The sequence below is a fragment of the Equus asinus genome, chromosome 8, assembly GCF_041296235.1.
Source record: "Equus asinus isolate D_3611 breed Donkey chromosome 8, EquAss-T2T_v2, whole genome shotgun sequence".
In the NCBI taxonomy this organism is placed as follows: Eukaryota; Metazoa; Chordata; class Mammalia; order Perissodactyla; family Equidae; genus Equus; species Equus asinus.
The window spans coordinates 47398375-47421188 of record NC_091797.1 but is presented as its reverse complement, the minus strand read 5'-3'; the positions used below and the strand labels follow the sequence as shown (position 1 = coordinate 47421188).

Sequence of the window (22814 nt, the reverse complement as noted above, 5' to 3'; positions counted from 1 at the left end):
TTTTTTTTAACACTTACTAAATTTCAGGCATTGTGCTAGGTGCTGGGGAGTAAATTACAATAGAAATGTAAAGAGAAGCAATCAGATAGACAGATAGCCATTGACCTTCAGGAGCTCACAATCTAATAGAAATGACAAAAATGTCAAAAGATCATTAAAATACATTTTGATAAAAGCAAGCATATAATAGTGCCCCTTAACCTAAATTTGGAAAGTTGAGGCAGACATTACTGTGGAAGGGACATGTGCTTGTAGATGAGGCTCAGAGAATCAAGTTGATAACAACACACAGGAAGTAGAAACACTATGTGCAAAGAGATATGTGAGGCTATGGTGCATTTGAGGATCTGTAAGTTGTCTACAGGGAAACTGAGAGAAACCTTTGGTAAGGCAAGAAGGAACTGGATTATGAGAGACTTTGTATGCTAATCTATGAAGATTAGACCTGACCTCTACTGGAGCCTTGAGAGGACTTTTAAGCAACAAGTTCAACCAAATAAGATTTGTATTATAGAAAGATTACAGTGTGATTCCAGAGAATGAATTGAGGGGCACTGAGACTACAGACAAAGAAAGCAGTTACGGATTAAAAATGATGAGAGATGATGACAATCAAGACAAGCTGGTGGCGGTCAGGACTGTCCTTCGATCCAGCCAACAGCTCCAGCTCTCCTTTCTCTTTTCTGATGCATTCCTTCCCACAAGGTGGAGTCCCCAGGGACAAGAAGCCATATGCTGGGAGCCCGCACTCTTCCTTCTAGATCAACACTACTGAAATTCCCAGTCCAAACAGCACAGGCAGGCTTTCAGGGTATAACTATGCAATGAATTAATGCAGCTCCATTCCAGATAACTTAATATTTATTCTTGCTCCTCAAACCTCCAACTTTTCCTCCCGCGTCAGAAGATAACCTTGCTTTTCACCCTTTCTCCTATTGAACTCCATTCGCCTTTTATTTCTCACCATTCCACTGAAATTGCTATTTTCAAGATTACAAGCATATCCCATAGTGTTAAACGCAATGGTAACCTCTTGGTCCTCACATTACTCATACTATCCAAGGACTCTAACATAGCTGATAACTTCTTTCTGGAAGCACTCTTCAATTTGTATACAGAACACTCGCACACGTGTTTTTCACTTAGCCTTACTAGCTTCTTTTTCTTTTGCTGCTTCTTCCTCATATTTCTGATCTTAAAAAATGGGAGTTCTCTGATCTCTTCTTTTTGGGGAGAGTCTGCAGTCACTTCCCAGGTGCTCTCTTTCAATCTTATATGTTTAAATAACAGTTATATGTTGTTAAATCCAAAATTATTTTTTTCAGCTTTGACCCTACTCTAAACTACAGTTTTATATCCAACTATCCAGTAGGTCTGTCTTCTTCGATATATAATAAACCATACGCTTAATAAATCAAAAGCTGAAGGCTTATTAATTATCTCCTGCCACCACCATCTCCCACACAGACCCAAGGCTGGCTTCTTGCTCGGTTTACCCCACCTCATTAATTGGCAAGTTCATTACTCTAGTGACAAAGGCCAGAAACTTCAGAGTCAGCGTGAACGCCTCTTACTCTTTCATAATCAGATCAGATTCATCAATCAATCCTATAGTTAAAATATATCCAAGTTAAATATAGCCAAGTTAAAATATATACAAAAATCTCCATTTATGTGAATTTCAAAAATAGGCAAAATTAAAAGAGAAGTCAGAACAGTGATTAGCACCGGAAGTGGGTATTGACGGGAAGGAAGCATAAGGAAACTATCTGGGGTGATATAAATATTCTTTTCTTAATTCTTGATTTGGGTACGAATTACCTCAATGATGCTTCTGCTAAAATTAATTGAACTGTATACTTCAGATCTGTGGAGTTTGCATAACTCACTATATGAACTTTATACTTTATCAATAAAGTAAAACCAAACTGTACACTAACATGTCCACATATACATATACACATATGTGAGTTTCTACCTGTATCCGGAATCTGATTACTTCTCACTTGTCTTGTCCCACGACAGTCAATTCTCTTGTTTTTTCAGCTTTGTTGAGATACAGTTGACAAATAACATTGTGTAGTTTAAGGTGTACAATGTGATGATTTGATACACATATATATTGTGAAATGATTACGTCAATAGAGTTGATTAACACCTCCATTACCTCACATATATACCATGTTTTTCCTGTGGTGAGAATATTTAAATCTACTCTCCTAGCAACTTTCAAGTGTATAATACAGTATTATTAATTATAGTCATCATGCTGCATATTAGATCCCCAGAACTTATTCGTCTTATAACTGGAAGTTTGTACCCTTTGACCAACTTCTCCCCATTTCTCTCACCCCCTAGTCCCTGGCAATCAGCATTCAACTTTTTGTTTCTATGAGTTTGGCTTTTTTAGATTCCACATATGTGAAAGATCATGCAGTATTTGTCTTTTTCTGTCTGTCTTATTTCACATAGCATAATTCTTTCAAGGTCCATTGTATTGTGGCAAAGGGCAGGCTTTCCTTCTTTCTCATGGATAAATAATATTTCATTGTATGTACATATATGTGTGTGTGTGTGTATGCCACATTTTCTTTATGCACTCATCCATCAATGGACACTTAGGTTGTTTCCCTACTTTGTTATTGTGAATAATACTGCTGTAAACGTGGGAAGGTAGATGTCTTTTTGAGTTAGTGTTTTCATTTCCTTTGGATACATACTCAGGAATAGAATTGATGGATTATGCAGTAGTTCCATTTGTAATTTTTGTGGAACCTCCATACTGTTTTCAATAGTGACTGCACCAGTTTACATTCCCATCAACAGTGGACAGGGGTTCTCTTTTCTCGACATCCTCACGTTATCTCTTATCTTTTTAATAATAGCAGTTCTAACAGATGTGTGGTGATATCTCATTTGGTTTTGATTTGCATTTCCAGATGATTAGTGATGTTGAACACGTGCCTATTGGCCATTTATATATCTTCCTTTGAAAAATGTCTCTTCAGACCCACTGCCCACTTTTTAATTGGATTATTTATTTGCTTGTTTTATCCTTGAGGGATATGTTTCTCGTATTTTGGATATTAACCCCTTATGAGATAGATGGTTTGCAAATATTTTCTCCCATTCTATAAGTTGCTTTTTCATTTTGTCAATCATTTCTTTGCTGTGCAAAATATTTTTAGTTTGATGTAGGCCTACTTGTTTATTTTTGTTTTTGTTGCTTGCGCTTTTGGTGTCATATCTCAAAAATCATTGCCGAGACCAACGTTAAGAAGATTTTCTTTACGTTTTCTTGTAAAAGTTTTATGGTTTCAGGTTTATGTTTAAATCTTTAATTCAATTTGAATTAATTTTTGTGAGTAGTATAAGATAGGGATCCAATTTCATTCTTCCGTATGTGATTATCCAGTTTTCCCAACACCACTTATTGAAAAGACTCTCCTTTCCCCATCAAGTATTCTTAGTTCCCTTGTCAAAAATTAACTGACTGTATATGTGAGGGTTCATTTCTGGGCTGTTGATTCTGTTCCATTTGTCTGTATCAACTTTTAAACACTATACTGTTTTGATTACTATAGCTTCGTAAGGTAGTTTGAAATCAGGAAGTGTGATACCTCCAGCTTTGTTCTTTTTCAGGATTGCTTTGGCTATTTGGGATCTTTTGTGGTTCCATATAAATTTTAGGATTGTTTTTCCTATTTCTATGAAAAATGCCATTGGAATTTGATAAGGATTGCATTAAACCTATAGATACCTTTGGTTAGTGTGGACGTTTTAACAGTTTCATTCTTATGACCTATGAGCACAGGCTATCTTTAACTTTATATCTGTCTTCTTCAACTTCTTTCATCAAAGTCTTATTGCCTTCAATGTACAGATATTTCACCTCCTTGGTTAAATATATTTCTAATTACATTTTTGCTTTTAATGTCTTGTAGATGGAATTATTTCCTTTATTTTTTTTTCAGATAATTTGTCATTGGTATATAGAAATGAAGCTGATTTCTTAATGATGATTTTTGTAATGCTAAAATTTAACTAACAGTTTTTTTGGTGGAGTGTTCGAGTTTTCTATGTGACAGATCATTTCATCTACCAATCGATACAACTTTTTCTTCCTTTCTAATTTCGATGACTTTGATTTCTTTTTCTTGCCTGATTGCTCTGGCCAGGACTTCCAAAACATATTATTTTGAATAAGAATGCTAAGAGTGTGAATCCTTGTCTTGTCCTTGATTTTAGAGGAAAAGCTTTCAACTTTTCATTGTTGAGGATGATGTAAACTGCAAGCTTGTCGTGTATGTTCTTTATTATACAGAAGTATGTTCCTTCCATACCAGGTTTGTTGAGTGCTTTTATCATGAAAAGATGTTGAATCTTATCAGATGCTTTCCTGCATATATTGAGATGATCATATGAGGTTTTTATCTTTCATTCTATTAAACTGATGTATCACATTTATCAATTTGTGTGTGTTCAACCATCCTTGCATCTCAGGGATAAGTCCTACTTGATGTATGTGTGATCCTTTTACTGTGCTATTGAATTCAGTTCGCTGGTATTTTGTTGAGAATTTTTGCATCTATATTCATCAGGGACATTGTCCTCTAAGTTTATTTTCTTCTAGTATTGTTGTCTGGTTTTGGTATCAAGGTAATGCTAGCCTTGTAAAATGAGTTTAGAATTGTTTCCTCCTCTTCAAATTTTTGGAGGAGTTTGAGAAAGGAGTGACATTAATTCTTCTGTAAATAGTTGGTGGAATTCATCACTGAAATTCTCTGGTCTTTGACATTTCTTTGTTGGAAGGTGTTTGACTATTGATTCAATCTCCTTACTTGTTATTGATCTTGTTAGAGTTCTATTTATTCACCATTCAGTTTCTGGAGGTTGTATGTATCTAGGTATTTATCTATTTCTTCTGCATTTTCCAGTCGTTGGTGTATAATTGCTCATAGTAGTCTCTTATGATCCTTTGTATTTCTGTAATATCAGTTGTAATGTCTCTTCTTTCATTTATATTTTTATTTTTTTGAGTCCTTTTTCTTTTTGGCTAGTCTAGCTGAAGGTTTTTCAATTTTGTTTATCTTTTCAACTGTTTTGTTAATTTTTTCTGTTGTTTTCCTAGTCTCTATTTCATTTATTTCTGCTCTAATCTTTAATATTTCCTTTTTTCTTCTAATTTTGTGCTTAGTTTGTTCTTGTTTTTCTAGTTCCTTGATGTGTAATGTTAAGCTGTTTGTTTGAGATTTTTTTTTCTTAGTGTATGTTTATAGCTATAAAATTCTCCTAGAATTGATTTTGCTATATCCCATAAATTTTATGTTTTTATTTTCATCTGTCTCAACATATTTTTTATTTCCCTTTTGATTTCTTCTTTGATCCGTTGGTCGTTAAGGAGTATTTTGTTTAATTTCCATGTATTCATGATTTTTCTAGCTTTTCTTCGTTGTTACCTTCTAGTTTCATACCATTGTAGTCAGAAAAGATACTTGATATAATTTCTTTGTCCTTGAATTTCTTTATACTTGTTTTGTGACCCTTTATATGATCTATCTTAGAAAATATTCTGTGAGCACTTGAGAAGAATGTGTATTCTGTTGCCTTTGGATGAAATGTTCATTATATGTCTGTTAAGTCCATTTGGTCTAGAGTCTTTTTCAAATCCATGTTTCCTTTTTTATTCTATTATGTGATCTATCCATTTTGAGAGTGGGGTATTAAAGTCCCTAACAATTACTGTATTGCTGTTTATTTCTCCTTTTTCTTTTGTTAGTATTTCCATTATATATTTAGGTGCTCTGATGTCGGGTGCACAAATACTTACAATCGTTATACTATCTTGACGACTTGACCCATTTATCATTATATAATGAGCTTCTTGGTCTCTTGTGACAATTTGAAAGCTTTAAAAAATTTTAAGCCTTAATAGCTAAATTTCTATTTTGTCTGATATAAGTATATCTACCCCAGCTTTCTTTTGGTTATCATTTACTTGAACTATCTTTTTCCATCCCTTCATTCTTGGCCTACATGTGTCTTAAAGCCAAACTGAGTCTTTTGTAGGTAGCATTCTATCAAATCTTGGGTTTTATTTATTTATTTACTTATTTTGCTAAGGGAGATTAGCCCTGAGCTAACATATGTTGCCTATCTTCCTCTTTTTTTTCTTTGAGGAAGATTAGCTTTGAGGTAACACCTGTGACAATCTTCCTCTATTTTACATATGGGTCACTGCCACAGCAAGGCTGATGAGTGGTATAGGTCCACATCCGGGACCCAAACCCCGAAACCCAGGTCACAGAAGTGGAGCATGCTGAACTTAACCACTAGGGCATGGGGCCAGCCACTTGGTTTTTATGTTTTAAATCCATTCAGGCATTCTATGTCTTTTGATTAGAGAATTTATTATAGTTATGTTTAAAGTAATTATGGGGCCAGCCTGGTGGCACAGCAGTTAAGTTTGCATGTTCCGCTTCACCAGCCTGAGGTTTGCCAGTTCAGATTTTGGGTGCGGACATGGCACCGCTTGGCAAGCCATGCTGTGGTAGGCGTCCCACATATAAAGTAGAGGAAGATGGGCATGGATGTGAGCTCAGGGCCAGTCTTCCTCAGCAAAAAGAGGAGGCTTGGTAGCAGATGTTAGTTCAGGGCTAATCATCCACAAAAAAAAAAAAAAGGTAACTACTGGTAGGTAAGGATTTATTATTTCCATTTTATTAATTGTTTTCTGATGTCTTTGTAGATTCTTTGTTCCTTGCTTTCTCCCTTGATGTCTCCCTTTGTGATCTGATGACTTTTCATGGTGGTTTGTTTTGAAATTTTATCATAATCTCTGTGTGTCTACTATAGGTTTTCCCATCTAAGTACAATGAAGTTTTCACAAAATATCTTATAATTACAGCATCCTATTTTAAGTTGAGAACAATTTACTTCCATAGCACACAGAAACTTTGTACTTCAACTTCTCCTCTTTCAAATTTTTGTATTGTATATCCATTAACAAATTGTTATAACTATAGTTATTTTGTATATGTTTGCTTTTTAACTTTTAAATCAGAGTTGTAAGTTATGTATGCACCACCATTACACCATTAGACAATCTATCTTTGACTACGTATTTACATTACCAGTGGATTTTGCACATTTATGTGTTTTTATGATGTTAATTAGCATCATTTTATTTTAGCTTGAAGAACGTCCTTTAGCATATCTTGTAAGGCAGGTAAAGTGGTGATGAACTCCCTCAGCTTTTGTGTGTTTGGGAAAATCTTTCTCTGTCCTTATTTCTGAAGAACATCTTTGCCAGGTATAGTATTCTTGGGTGACGGTTTTTTATTTTCTATCAATATTTTGAATATTGATGATATTCAAATTGAATGATATATTTTGAATATATCATCCAACTCTTTCCTGGCCTGCAAAGTTTCTCTGGCGAAATCTACTGACAGTTTTATGGAGGTTCCATTGAATATGATGAGTGCTCTTCTCTTGCTGCTTTCAAAATTATCTCTGTGTTTGACTTTTGACAATTTAATTATGTCTTGGTGGAGCCCTTTTCTGTTTGAGCCTAGTTGGGGGTCCTTGAGCCTCTTGAATCTGGATATTCATTTCTGTCTCCAGGTTTTGGAAGTTTTCAGTTGTTATTTCTTTAAATAGACTTTTCACTTTCTCTTGTCTTTCTCCTTCCAGGATTCCCATAATGTGTTTAATTTTTCTGCTTATAGAATCCTGTAAGTCCCATAGGCTTTCTTCACTCTTTTTCATTCCTTTTTTTTAAATTTGCTTCTCTGAATGGTTAACATCATATGACCTGTTTTTGAATTCACTGATTCTTTCTTCTACTTTGTCAAATATGCTTGATGCTTTCTATTGAATTCTTCAGGTCCATCATTGTATTATTCAGCTCTAAGATTTCCAGGGGTTTTTTTGTGGTTTCTATTTCTTTGCTTAACATCTCATTTTGTTCCTGCATTCTTCTCCTAATTTCATTTGGTTGCCTTTCTGTGTGTTCTTGTAGTTTACTGAATTTCATTGAAAGAGTTATCCCAAATTTTTGTCAGACAGTTCATAGATGTCCATTTGGAATCAGAACTTTATTAATTTTTTTTTACTGTGTCATGCTTACCAGATTCTTTGTGATCCTTGACTCCTTGGGTTAGTATCTGCACATTTGAGTAAGAGGTCTCTTCTTCTAGACTTTCATGTTTGTTTTGGCAGCAAATCAGTTCAGCTTGGGTCCCTGGATGGATTGACTGGTAGCTATTGTGGGCAGGCAAGGCTTGCTATCATGGTCTGTAGTTGGGCAAGGCCTCTGACCATGTGTTAGGTGGCGGGGGTGGCACAGGCTGGTATCTGTCGTTTGTTGGGCTTGTTGGCTGGGCTGCACATTCAAGTGGGGCTGTGAGTGGGCTCCTAGTCAAGTAGGGTTGCTGGCCACGTTCCATGATGAGTTGAGACTGCTAGCTGGGATTTGTAATCACTCCTTGTCAGGTGGGTCCTCAGGCTGTGCTCCCTAACCACATAGAGCCCCTGACTGGACTATATGTTCAGCCAGGGCTGCAAACAGGGCTGTGCAATCAGATAGGGCCTCAGGTTGTGCTCTGTGATCAGGTAGGTCCCCAGGCTGTGCTCAGAAGTTGGATAGAACTACAGGCTGAGCTTTGCTATCAGGTAAGGTCATTGGTTGATACTCTCTGATTGAGCAGAGCCTCCAACTGTATCCTACAGCTGAGTGGAGCTGGAGACTGTGCTGTGTGGCTGCACAGGGCTGTTGTCCATGCTCCTTGGTAGCGTGGGGCCACAGGATATGACATGCAATTGGGCATTGTCACTGGCTGGTTTCTCTGCCTGGGTAAAGGGGCAGACTGTCTTCTGCAGTCAGGCAGGGCTATAGGCTTTTCTCAATTGCTGGATAGAGCTATATGATGGACTTCAAGGCTTCCCAGTGCCACTGTTCAGTCTCCCTGGTTATTTGGGATCAGAGGCTATGCTTAACAGTTGGGCAAGGCTTATCTCCCTGTCCATGAAGACCTGTAGGATGGGCTCTGTAGCTGTCTGGGTATTCTAGCCTGGCTTCCTAGTTGGGCAAGACTAGAGACTATGCTAAGGAGTTGAGTAACTGTGCTACCTTGCTTCCCTGCCTTGTTGGGCCATTGGATGCATTCCAGGGCTGCCCAATGTCTCATCCCAGGTTTCCTTGTCAGGCAAAACTGAAGACTATACTTAGCAGTTGGGTGGAGCTGCAATTTTGCTCCTCTGCCCAGGAGGGCCATAGGATGTGCTTTCCAGCTGCTGAGTGTTTGTGGCTATGCTTCCCAGTGGGGTGGAACCAGAGGTTATACTCGTAGTTGGGCAGGGCTTGGAATTTGTCTTCTTGCCTTGAAGTGGCCATAAATGGTCCCATTGTCTGGGGACCCAATTAAGACAGAACTGCCAACCAAGATCTCTGGCCAGGCAGGGCTAACTCTTTGGCTCTGCAGAGGGGCAGAGCTTCTGGTTGGGACCTCTGCTTGGGCACTGCTGCAAGCAGGAATGCAGTCTGCCAAGATCTAAGCATTGGTAGCTATAAGCCCTGGCCCACTTCTCTGTCTTTATCTGATCCCCAGTGGTTGAGCCTGGCAGATTCCCTCAGTGAACACCATGAGTCTTGACTAGAGTGGGCCTTCCAGGAAGCATCCTGCAGTGCCAGGAAAGTTCATGTCCACCTAGGCTGTCTTTTTCCCACTGTATAAACCATAGGCCCAGGGGAGTCTTCTCAATGCGGGGCTGTGACAACCTGGAGAAGGAGCAATGCAGTCAAAGTGAAACAGCTTCTCTTGCCCTTGTGGTACTTCTCAATCTCTGTGGTCCAGAAAGTTGTTTCAGCTTCATTTGTAGGGTTCCAGGATTTTCATCATGGGGTTTTGTCTACAGATAGTTGCCAGGTGGTCTTGTGAGGGAGACTGAAGTCAGGAACAAGCTATGCCACCATCTTTATTTCGCCACTTCTGCCATAGTCAATTCTCACCACCCTTGCATTGCTACATACTTGTTCTGCCATACTGACTCCCACTATGACCTGTTCTTTCACATGGCTCTTTTTACATTATATACATATATTAAAAAAAATCATATAACCTCTCTGCTCAAAATCCTGAACGGCTTTACACATTATCCTGAGTAAAAATCATGGCCCTTGTAACAGTTTATAGGACCATATATGATCTGACCCACACGACTTCTCTGACCTCACTTCCTGTCACTTGCTTTCTTGATCGCTGTGCTCAGGCACACTTGCCTTCTTGATTTTCCAGCCCAGCTTTTGTCTCTTGGGTTCTCTTCCTCCAGATATCCACATGGCTTACTGATGTAATGCCTTCATGTCTCAACCTGGATATCACTTCATCATAGAGGACGTTACTTAACCAACTTATGCTTCTTCCAACTCCCTTCATCCTCTGTTCCTGCTTTATTCTTCTCATAGTACTTATTGTCTCACATAATATTTGTTTGTTATCCATCTACCTCCTTGAGATTGACTAATCCACGAGAGTAGTCTTCAAAATATATGTCTTGAAGGAATGAATGTAGGAATAGAACATTTGGAAAGAAGATGATAGGTTTAGTTTTGATCGTGATGAAATTAGACATGAGCATTTCATATATATTTTTTGTGGAGCTCAGAGGGAACCAGCTTGATACAGATTTAGAAAACATTAACATAGTTGACAGTGACACCATAAATGTGGATATGGAGTACATAGTTTGTCATTAAAAAAACTATTGGCTCAAAGTTAAAGAATCATAGATCCTAAGCAGTAGGACTCCTCTTATTGACATGCCCAATTAACTTGGTCATTGAGAGAAGAGGTGCTACAGGACCCAGAGTCAAGAGCTCCTGAGATCATTGAGATGGAAGCTCACAAAATGCATATCTTCTTAATGTCTAGTATCAATGACAGAAGACATATAAATTAAGAATTCCCAAGAATGCTAAATAAATGCTGTCTTATCTGGTTCCACCTTCCAAATAAGAAAAAAAGAGATTTTTTAAAAAGAAGAATTGGATCTTATATTTCAGAGATTTCGATCATGCAATTATAGCAAAATGCTGAGTAGATCTTTTCCTGTTGCCCCAGAATTAGTGAATGGTGAAAGATGAACATACAGTGGTGATAATTACTCTTACATTCTAAAAGGAGCCAACATTGAAAGGCTCAGGTAGCTCCCTAGGACTTAAACACAGGCAGTCAAAATTATTCTGCTTTCTCAGCCATTTTCCCGTTAATCTTGTCCAACAAAAGTTATAAAATAGGAGCAGATTCAAGGATATATGTGGAGTGGTGGGTTATTGGCTTAGAGACAGAGTCCTATGGCTTGTCTCTCTTTTCCTGTGTGGTAGTAAGATGGGACATGTTTTTGTCTTCTCTCTCTTTTTTTTTAAAGATTGGCCCTGAGCTAACATCTGTTGTCAATCTTCTTTTGTTTTCTTCTTTGCTCCAAAGCACCCCCAGTGCATAGTTGTATGTTCTAGTTCTAGGTCCTTCTGGTTGTGCTGTGTGGGACGCTGCCTCAGCATGGCTTGATGAGCAGTGCCATGTCTGCACCCAGGATCCGTATCAGTGAAACCCTGGGCCGCAGAAACAGAGCACACAAACTTAACCACTCTGCCACGGGGCAGGCCCCTGGCCTCTCTTTACATCCAAGTAAGAATGCTTAAAAAAAAGACTAGTATCTCATTCCTGATTGTTCACCTACTCAGGAAGAGACTTCTGATCTGTCTTCTGTCCTGGTGAATGGAGGATGGGGTAGAGGATGAGGGTAAATGGCTGAGCAGAGAAATGAGGCGACAGTGAAATGATCTGCAATCCTGAAAGTTTTGAGTAGTCAAGTTGAAAGATTTTCTGTGGCTCAAGTAGACGTAAGGCAGTCTTGAGCAGCCTGGCCAAGTCCACACATGAGCAGTCCTATATTATACAAAACCTGAGCAAAGAGGGTTTTCCAAAAGTATGTGACTGTAGATTCTAGGCTAGACAAGGTAGCTGAGGAGATATTGCTGAATGTCAAAAGTGTAGAGTTTTCCCAAGAGCTCACTACAGAACCAGTTGATGAGATGTACCATGAGATGGCTCACAGGCCCCAAGAAATGGTCAGGCCCTGAATACCTGTGGCACAGGCCACCCAGGACAGGACCAGAGTCTAAACACCTTCAACATAGGCCCTATAATATGCTCAGAGGCTGCACACCTGTGTCATGGGCAACCCAAAAAGGACCATGGCAGCACTTGTTAACACAAAGATATTTGATTTGATGCTTTTACTGAATTTTCCCCTTTTCCTTCAACAGCAGAGAAAGGGACGCAGAAAAGAGGAAGAAAAGGAGCGATAGAATAGGCCATGTATACATCCATTCCTAGTTGTGAGCTAAAATTTGACTGACAGGAGTGGAAGGGGAAGACTAAGCATTATTGCCTATAAAATTAAGAACCCGAGTAGATGGAAAAAACTTTTTGAAATGTTGACAGAGTGAAGAGTCATGGTGGTTGGCTGAGACATCTCAAGGTCAATAGGGTAGATTTTTCCAAGCATGGTCGAAAGCAGCGAAGGGGAAAAAATTAAAACATTTCATTTTTGTGTCTAGTTGCACAGGTTTTTCAAATATTACATTATTGTGGGCTTTTTAAACACATTTTTGGTGGTCTTCATTGCTTCCTGAGAATCAGAGTTTCTATCTGGTATCCTTTCCCTTCAATCTGAACAACTTCCTTTGGAACATCATGTAGTGCAGAACTTCTGCTAACAAATTCTCATAGTTTTTTTTTTTTTAATATGGAAGTGTTTTTACTTTTGTCTTTATTCTTGAGAGATGCTGTCACTTTAAAGATAGTATTTCACTAGTGTCAAGACTCCATTCCTTTGAAAATAAATCAGAGATCATTTGAATCATTGCTTCCTTCTATGTAATGTTTTATTATTCTCTGGATTCTTTCAAGATTTTCTCTTTATCTTTGGTTTTTAGTGGTTGACTGGGATTGCCTAGGTATCATTTTCTTTGGATTGATTCTGCTTGGACTCTGCTGATCTTCTTGAATGCTTAAATTTATGGCTTTCAACATATCAATATCAACAATACCAATATACTTCCCTGATGAGCATTGCCCAGTATGAGTTTTAAAAATTTATTCTTTAAAGTATCCTTGAAAACATCTGTGAGAGCATTGGACCAACAGAAGCTACCTGGACATTTTCTTGACTTTTTACATACTGTCAGTATTATAATATTCTCAAGCTATATCCCAAATAACAAATATTTAGAACTCAATACTGGGCCATGCTCAACAGGGATGTGTATTGGTATTGTGCCTAATAAAGATTATTTCAAAGCTCTCCTTTCAAAATAATGATAATTGCTATAACAATAATTAACTCTCATTTTGTGCTTTGATTTGTCATACTGTATTCTAAATGCTTTGGATGTATTAATTTATTGAATCCATAAAAACCATCACAAACAGTGATACACCTTTATTCACTCGATTTTAGAGACGAGAAAACTAAGGAGAGCCCAGGACCAAGATCCCCAGGAAGCAGCAGAGCAGAGATTTGTACTCAGGTAGTCTAGCTATGTTTACAGGCTCTGTATTTAACCAACAGCTCATGTGGCCCTGATGTTTTTCCAGCACGTAATTAAAACCTCAATAAAAGGAAGTTTCGTTTACATGGTTTCCAGCACAATCTGACAGTTTTAAAGATTGTCTCCCTCAACTTCACTGAGAACACTCTAATCTGAGACAAAGAGAAATACAGGCTCTGTGCAAGTGTATATTTTTCTAACGATGGGATAAATGGCTTGTCAAGAGTTACTAAGAAAATCAGAAAGTTTTTATTTTAAGGATCACCTCCATGACCGTGATTTTATTTTACATGAACATTTGTCCACTGATTTATTCTCTCGAGCCAAGAGAAGAACTGCTTGGACCTCAACAAATGTTGTAAGAGAGCTGTTACAGAACAGAGTGTCCCTAGTGTGGGAAGCCAGTGAATGTGATTGTAAATGGTTATGTGATTTTGGTGACTTATTTTGAAACCCATGCAGTGGTGGTAAGGGAACAAGTTAGTAGAACTCTAACAAAATTAAAACACCATCTTTTGAACTATGTTTTCTCAAATAAGAAATTCAGTCTAGAGGGTAACATAAATATAAGGGCTCTAATTTTGCTTGATATTCAACTCTTTTTCAATCTGAGACTCATGGTAAAATAGTTTGCAGAGAAAAGGGGTCTTTATCTTAAGAATGTAGAAAATACTAGTCGTGGTCATACCCTCATTTCTCCAAAGATGAATAGCCACTGATGAAAAGTGAATGTATACCTTAAATAATGACAAAAAGTAGCCTATTTTGCTCTGCTCTGAAATACTTTGAGATTTAGATTCATAGTAATTTGGGAAAGGGCATGTTTTCAAATCATAGAGCTAGAGTGGAACTTGAACATCACTATATTTGATTTTAGAGATGAGGAAATCTTGACCAAAGTCACACTAAGCATTAATCAAACCATTCAACAAAAGTTGACTAAGCTTCAATTATGCACCAGATACATATAATCATTTATGTTAGACTGTGAATATATGGAAAAAGTAAAAAATGAATTAACAGAATAACACAGAGATAGGCGGAGAATTCAGGTCTGTGGGTGTTTAGTCCAATGCTTTCTCCAGAATGAAAGTGGCTGAGCTAAATGAATGGGTATCATAATCTGAAGAATAATACAATTTAATTGCATTTAATTATGAGGAAAAGGGAATTTAACAACGCAAAGTTTTTCATAGAACACAATCTTGTAGGATTTGATTTGCTTATATCATCTCAATTAAACATCAGTATCACCTTTTGAAAGAAATACAGAGAAAGAAAATCATTTGGCTTTTAGTGAATGCTTCTAGGGTTTCAAATATCCTTGGTTCATAAAAAGCAGTTATTCCTCCCATGTAATCCTTTCTTATTACTTCCATAATTCTGGGGACTTGTATTATCACATTTCGTAAAATTGTTTAGGATGCTAATTGTTGTTTTAAAATTGTTGGATAATCGGCAAATACTGTATATACTCTATGGCACAATAAGAAATAACGTTTTTCCACAGACCAAATGAAAGGTGTTAATTTGAATTAAGTGATCAAATCACAAAAGTCAATAGAGGTTAACTCTGCACAGTGTTTTCCAACACCATTTGAAAGGTAATACAAGTTCAAAAGACCAATTTTAACTTGAAAATGTTCCCAAATACTCCATTCTCCAAATATTTGCACAAAGTTATTGAAATCAAAATAATTATAAATGCTGAAACTTTTTTTAAATGTAAGGAGAGTGATTTATATTTTGTTAATTTTTGTTCAATAGAACCTAAGATTCTTTCATTATTCTATTGTGGTTTATGGCTATGACCAAGTAAGAAAACTAACATTTTGCTCAAAGTTGAAAGAATATGAGAGACCAACATTGAGTGATGTTTTACTACAGAAAGAAGGTACAGAAAGTCACATTGTACTCTCTACTCTCTCAAGTCATGAGTTTTATTTCATGCCATTGGTAACTTAACCTGTATTTATTTATCTCTATCTATAAAATATAGAACAAGGTGCTATGGAGGATAAATTGATACTCAAATATAAATATTTTCTTCAAGGTATTTAGAGATTAATATCAAAGATAGAAAACATATGTAAATTAAAATACAAGTATGCTTGAGGCCCCATAACATGTAAACAACAACAAATCAGTGGTAGCAATTCTGTTAGAATGCCGCCAGGAGCTATCGTTCCTGAATATTTAATGGGCTTCCTGGGAGCTGCTGATAGTTTTAAGTCAAGATGACTTTCAGTCGGGGAGAGGGAACTGTTACCATTTTTTAAAAAAGAAACCTTTGTAGAGGAATAAATTTGAGAGAGAGATAGTAAAACTTACTTGATAGCAGTATATTCAGGTAGCCAAGAGGATGTCTGACCTTCCCTTGCCAAGGACTAGTAGCTTTTGAAAATAACCATCGGCCAACTCTGACATAGGTCTGAAGGATGCCACCAGTGATCTCCATTGAAACCCATCATGGGATAATGAAAGAGGACTCTCTCCAGTGAGGTCTCACTCTAGACTGCCTCAATGCTGAAGAATTATTCTGAGCTCTTGGTTAAAGATTTTCCTAGAAGGATTCTTTCTTTAGTACCAAAAACTCCTTGATTGTACTGAGTATTCTATCTCTTCAGTAATTTTTTCCTACTTGTTGAAGATCTTTATGTTAGTAAGGCCGGAAGAGACTCTTGATTAAATAAGGATTCCAGGATACCCCAGAGTAAGTCTACTATGAGTTGCTCTCAGTTAGCAGCTTACTTGAGTTTGAGAAGGACCATCATCTTCACTACCCCAAAGAGAAAAAAAAAAAAAAAACACTTCTCTTGGCATTCTAGAAACTGACCAAATTATGGATATAAACCAGAAGTTTTAACAGGCTATTCTGTCTAGCATTCTTTCTCTAGACTTTCCTCTCAGGATCAATGTCTCTGCAAAGCCCTCCAGACCAGACCAGAAACAGAGCTAGGAATTCATTCATTACTTTATCTCTTCCTTTATCTCTTCTCTTATTATATAAGCATTTACTAGGCAGCACTTCCCAGAGAAGTCAGCTCTTTGGCTGACTTTTGAAGCATGTGAAAAAGGCAGCTAGATTCTGTGGTGAAGGATTTCATATAGGGGATTATTATGTGCAAAGGCATGATAAGTTTAAGAGACCACAGGTAATTTGATATGTTTGAACCATAGCAATGTTGTGTGTGTGTTGGGGGAGGGGGAACTGGCTATAGCAACACCAAGCCCTGAAGGTCCTTAGCTGCTATATTAGAGCTGGGGCTTTCTCTTGAAAGTTAGAGACTTATTGAAAGATATTAACAAGCGAGAGGTATGAACAACCTTCCATTTTAGAAATAATCCCTCTAGAAAAGCCCAGATGATAATTTGTACTCAATAAATAATTTTTGAGTGAATTAATGAATGATGAGGGCCTTAACTAATCCAAGGATAAATAGATAAGACATTTCTAGAGATAGAAAAATGATATACTCGTTAAAACTTGAAAAATGATTGAGTGTGGATTGAAAAAAGGAGAGAAATCAAGAATACACGTGAAAAAAAAAAGAAAGAAACCATGGGCTTCTTATTTAGGGCTTTCCAATCCTATTCACCCACATTGACAGGACTTATTCTGGATACACAAATTCAGGTGCTATCTATCCATAATCAGCACATATTTAAGCTACAGGAAGATAGTAGGTACTGTGGGACCTATTTAACTTAGCCTAGTTAGCCCTCCTACAACTCTTTGGATGGATTTGCCGTTAAATCATGTCCTCAAAATTTCTAGCAAAATTGGCATATTGTCCCAGTCAAAACAGCGGCTGTGATTCAAACAGCTCGTATAAAAAGAAAAAGCAACACAAACTTAGTAACAGCACCAAATTTTTTTTCAAAAGCCACAAACAACCCACAAATGGTAAACAAGGCTCTTTGTCTATTTTTACCATTTGTTTTAATATCAATAGCAACACATTTTTGAAACAAATAATATTCATTTTTTCCTGTTATTTTCAAATGCAAAGCTCTAAAAACACTCTGAGGCAAGCCTTTGAAATCTTTCAACATAATAAACTTCAGCTGCCTTTAAAAAACGTGATTTAATCTTACACTATTTGTTGAACTTCTTCTGGTTTTAGAAGTAATTGAATTAGTCTAGAGTTATATTACAGAAGAAAAGCTCTAGGAAGATTTTTGGAAAGGGAGATTAAATGTTTAAAATTACTTTTAGTTCTCTTGGAGAACAGCCATATAGATTTTGAAACTGTCATAGCATTGAACTCTGAACAAGTAATCTCTCAGTATATTTGCAAACTTGAAAAAAAATTCCTACTGTAATCCATTTTGAGTTTTGGAAGAGATGGAAAACGATTATGTTTAGTTATCGATCAAACTGTTTTTTAAGCACCCTACCTGGAGATATCAAATGTTATATTCCTAGATTCCTTGTGGCTAGGTTTTATCTATTGTAGTGTAGAATATTCTGAGCATGTATATAGAGTGATTTCAACTAATATTTGGTTAGATAGAAATTTATTACTCACTGATGGATTGCCAGGCCCTTCAGTCATCTTCCTTGTACATTTTGTTAATATTTTGCATTTTTAAAAAAGTTTTATTTTGAAATAATTTTAGAATTACTGAAAAGTTGCAAAGATAATACAGGAAGATCCTGTATATCCCTTAACCTGCTTCGCCTTATGTTGAAATCTTATATAGCCATAGTAAAATTGTCAAGAAAAGGAAATTAGTGCCAATACAACATTATTAACTAAGTCACAAATATTATTGAAATTTCACCAATTTTTCCACTAACGTCCTTTTACTGCTCTAGTACCCTAATTCGTATTTGGTTGTAAACATCATCAGTAATATATGTAGACATCATGTATCCCCTGACACGATGTACTGAGAAGGACACAATTTGATTTTTTGTGGTATTTTTGACAAAAATGCATAAGCTCCATCCAATCATAAGAAAACATGAATCTAACCCCAATTGAGGGACATTTGAAAAAATAACTCCTCAGTGCTCTTCACAAGCAGTAAGGTAATGAAATACTGAGCAGTTGTCATAAACTAGATTAAGAAACACAAGGGAGTCTTAACACAGCAAAACCATTGGTGGAGGAGCATGGGATGGGAGCTCCTCACACATTGGCCTTAATGCTTAGGAATTCGTGATCAGGAGGATTTATACCTTTTATAGAACCCAGAGAGTGTTGCTGGTGGCAGAAGGCATAGGCCTCCTAACATCCATTTCCCTGTCCACAGCTGCTAAGGCTATCATGTCAGTTGAGTGCATGTGTGGCATTGAAGGATACAGATTCCATGAGTTACAGTTGTGTGTGAAGGAAAATATAATCATCATGTGCACCACCAATTTTTGTGCTGGGAATCTTAAAAGGGAAGGAGACTTGGCAGTGAGCTTCAGGATCTGAGATCTAGTTTGTTCAAAAGGATGTGAATCAGGTACACTGGGTCTGGCCAGATAAAAGCAAAAACTAGAGAAATTGGAGAAGAAAAGGCAGAATCCAGAGAAATCAGATGTCTGGGATAGATGGAGTCCAGGATACCAGAGAAAACTTCACCAGCATGCATACAAATCTGTTGAAGATTTCTGTTCTCGTCTGTCCTTTGTGTTCTCTAATAAAAAAATCATGCAGGATTCTTCCTAAATCTACATTTTCTATAACACCACCTTTAGAACACACTGTGAGGTAGAATGCCCTAAAACTAAATGGTTTATGTGTAGATTTTTTGGGTGGGTCTTGAAATCTCAGGTATTTTGTGCTCAGTTTTGTGTCTGGGAGAATGTCCATGCTTCTGGATTTTGATGTATAGTGTCCCCAGATTTTCAGTGAACCAAAAAACAAATGAAAAACCATGTGAATTTCCCAAACCTTGATTGGGAAAGGAACAAGAAGTGTTGGGATTTCCTCAGATGTTTTGTCAGTAATGATAATAACTCACAATTAATTTGGCCACAACCATGCACCAAGTGCCAGGAGTTTTGCAACATTATCTGACCTAACTCCTATAAAAGTCTATGAATGGGGGCCAGCCTGGTGGAGTAGTGGTTAAGTTCACATGTGCTTTGGTGTCTCAGGTTTCATGGGTTTGGGTCTTGGTATGGACCTACACACTGCTTATAAAGCCATACTGTGGCAGCGTCCCACATAAAAAGTAGAGAAAGATTGGCATAGATAGCACAGCAAAAATCTTCCTCAAGCAAAAAGAGGAAGATTGGCAACAGATGTTACCTCAGGGCCAATCTTCTTAACCAAAAAAAAAGTCTACGAGTTCTAACTATTTCTAGTTATAACTTTCATAGCTTTTCACTATGAAAAACTGAGATAAAAAGAGATTAATTTCCTTTCTGGACTACAAAGCTAATAAGAGGTAAAGCCAGGATTAGCATCCAGGTCTATAAGATTCCTAGGCCACTGACTTTTGAATTACATCGAGCTACTCTTTGAGACTTAATATTTTATTGCAAATCTACTTAAATAAAAAGAAAACAGCACACCTCATTTAATACTATAAACCTTTTATTTTTCAGTGGTTCTAGTAAATTTTGGGAAGTTGTCTGGTAACTGTGAATAAAACAAAGGTATTTCAACAGCCAGCTTTAGAGGAAATTGGCCAGTTTTACTCATCTGTTTGGGAATAGGCTGCCCAGTTGCTAATGCCACTGAAGCCTGGGCATTCTTTGACCTAGGAAGTGTTGTGTTCCTGAATTCCAGTAAATCATCCTACTGCATCATTTCGAAGTTTATTTACAGTGAATTGCCTTAAAAATTTACATTCCAAAAAATGATCTAAATTTTGAAAAAAGATCGATTCAATGCTAGATGCAAGGACAGAGAAAAACTGGAATTAAGAGTTTGTAAGCAATTCTTATTCCTAACTCAAACTCTCATTCCTTTACCCTAATCCAATATTAGACCCATGATCATATTTTTTAATTAGTAACTTTACTTTTTAGAGTAGTTTTAGGTTCACAGAAAAATTAAGTGCAAAGTAGAGAGATTTCCTGTGCATGCCCCAACACATGCAAACCTCCCCAACTATTGACATCTCGCATCACAGGGGTACGTTTGTTACAACTGATGAACTCACACTGATACATCATTATTACCTAAAGTCCATACTTTCCATTAGGATTCGCTTTTGGTCTTGTACATTCTATGAGTTTGGACAAATGTATAACGAAATGTATCCACCACTGTAGTATCATACAGAATAGTTTCACTTCCCTACAAATCCTCTGTGTTACACCTGTTCATTCTTCCTGTCAACTACTAATAACCAGTCATCTTTTTACTGTCTCCGTAGTTTTGCCTTTTCCAGAATGTCGTATAGTTCGAATCGTACAGTATGTAGCCTTTTCAGATTGGCTTCTTTCACTTTGAAATATGTATTTAAGGTTGCTTCATGTCTTTTCATGGATTGATAGCTCATTTCTTTTTAGTATTGAATGATATTCCATTATCTGGAGGTAGCATAGTTTATTTAGTCACTCTCCTATCGAAGGACATCTTGGTCACTTCTAAGTTTTAATAATTATGAGTACAGATGTTATAAACATCTATGTGTTGGTTTTTGTATGGACATAAGGTTTTAATTCATTTGGGTAAATACTAAGACGCACTATTGCTAGGTCATATGGTGAGAGTATGTTTAGTTTTGTAAGAAATTGCCAAATTGTCTTCCAAAGTGACTGTGCCACCCATGACCGTATTTTGAAAGACCCAAGAGTTCTCTATGATAATTATTTTCTCGTTCTTAAAACAATCTAAAACTTCACTATAAGTTTACCAGTGGTTTTCCTTTAAAACTGTGAGTTTAAAACATATAAACACTCAGCTCCACTCAAAATCATTTGTATCAGAATCTCTGAAGGGTGACATCCAGGTTCTAACATATATATTGGTAGTTCCTTGATTCTACTAGGCAGCTGCGTTTGACAAACTTTGATGTTGATTATCTGGGCAGCCACCTAATAATCCCACGCCACTACATGAATTCATTGCCGCCATTGCATTTGTATTTGTACTTTTATTTGTGACAATTGATGTAGTAACATGATGGTATTTAACTTTTCATGCATTGGTAAGTGTAACTGACTGTCATTAGGCCGCTCTGTTCAATGATTAAAATGACAATTGCACAAAGGCAGCCATTTACTCATGTTGAATTACTTTTCTAGTGGTAAAAAGAAAGTTTCTTTTGCACTAGTCATTCACAACTAAAACATATTTTCAAAGAAACAGCACTGAGTTTAAGAAATGACTTTTTAAAAAATTAGACTTGTAATCACAAGGACAGCATAAAGTAAACACATGTCTCTTTGTTTCTGGCAACTAAGAAAAGAATAGAGAAAGATTTAATATGAAAATGAAGAAATTTTGGCAAGTGAAGGCCAGACGACCTTTGAATGTGTTGTATCAATAATATTTCACAATATATGAAAGTGGTGGGCGAACTGAATCATGGGGCATCACAAAGGTATATAGGCATCTCCAACGGAAAAGATCTTGTTTGTTAGCTGTTAGTATTATCTAACTTGAATATATCACATTCATGTGAGTCAATGGTATACAATGAAGATACTAGTACAGCAGGTTCTTTCCTGAAACATCAAGAATATTCTGATGACTGACTTTAGCTTGATGACTCCCCAGTGGCCTTAACAAAACTTCCTTAGGCTGCCCAGCAGTCTAGAACACTTCCACCCAACCTTCCTTCCGTCCTTCCTTCACAAGGGGTCAGACTTCCTGGCTCTCTCCCCATTCTTTCTCACAGAAGTTTCTCTTAATAAAATTCTTGAATGTTCATCTCGGCGTCTGCTTCTCAGAGGACCCAGACTAACAGATGGGTCAATAAAACCTTCTAGTTTGGCGGTTGAAAATGACAGTTTTTTTTCCTTCAGCAAACATCATTTATCATATTAAATTGATGATAATGTTGATATCAGGTTGTTGATTTTCTTTGTTTATAAGTAACATTTTTTTAAGAACTGTCTACGTCACTGCTAAGAATAAAGAAGGCTTTTGTGTTTTCTTTAAAACTGGTGTGTATGTCATTCAAGTTTGTAAAGCTGCCCTAACTAAACATGAACTTGCTATGGTTCTCTGTAACAGAGAGGGGTTAGGGAGAGTCATTTCCATGAGATTAGTGTTATCATACTGACTCCAAGCAAATT

At 36.9% G+C, this 22814-nt stretch overlaps 1 long non-coding RNA gene across 4 annotated transcripts in view; it reads right to left on the bottom strand.

Moving 5' to 3' along the window:
- LOC139046085 (uncharacterized) overlaps nucleotides 1-22814 on the bottom strand; it is a 134261-nt gene that overhangs the window by 40108 nt on the left and 71339 nt on the right. The window lies entirely within an intron of this gene.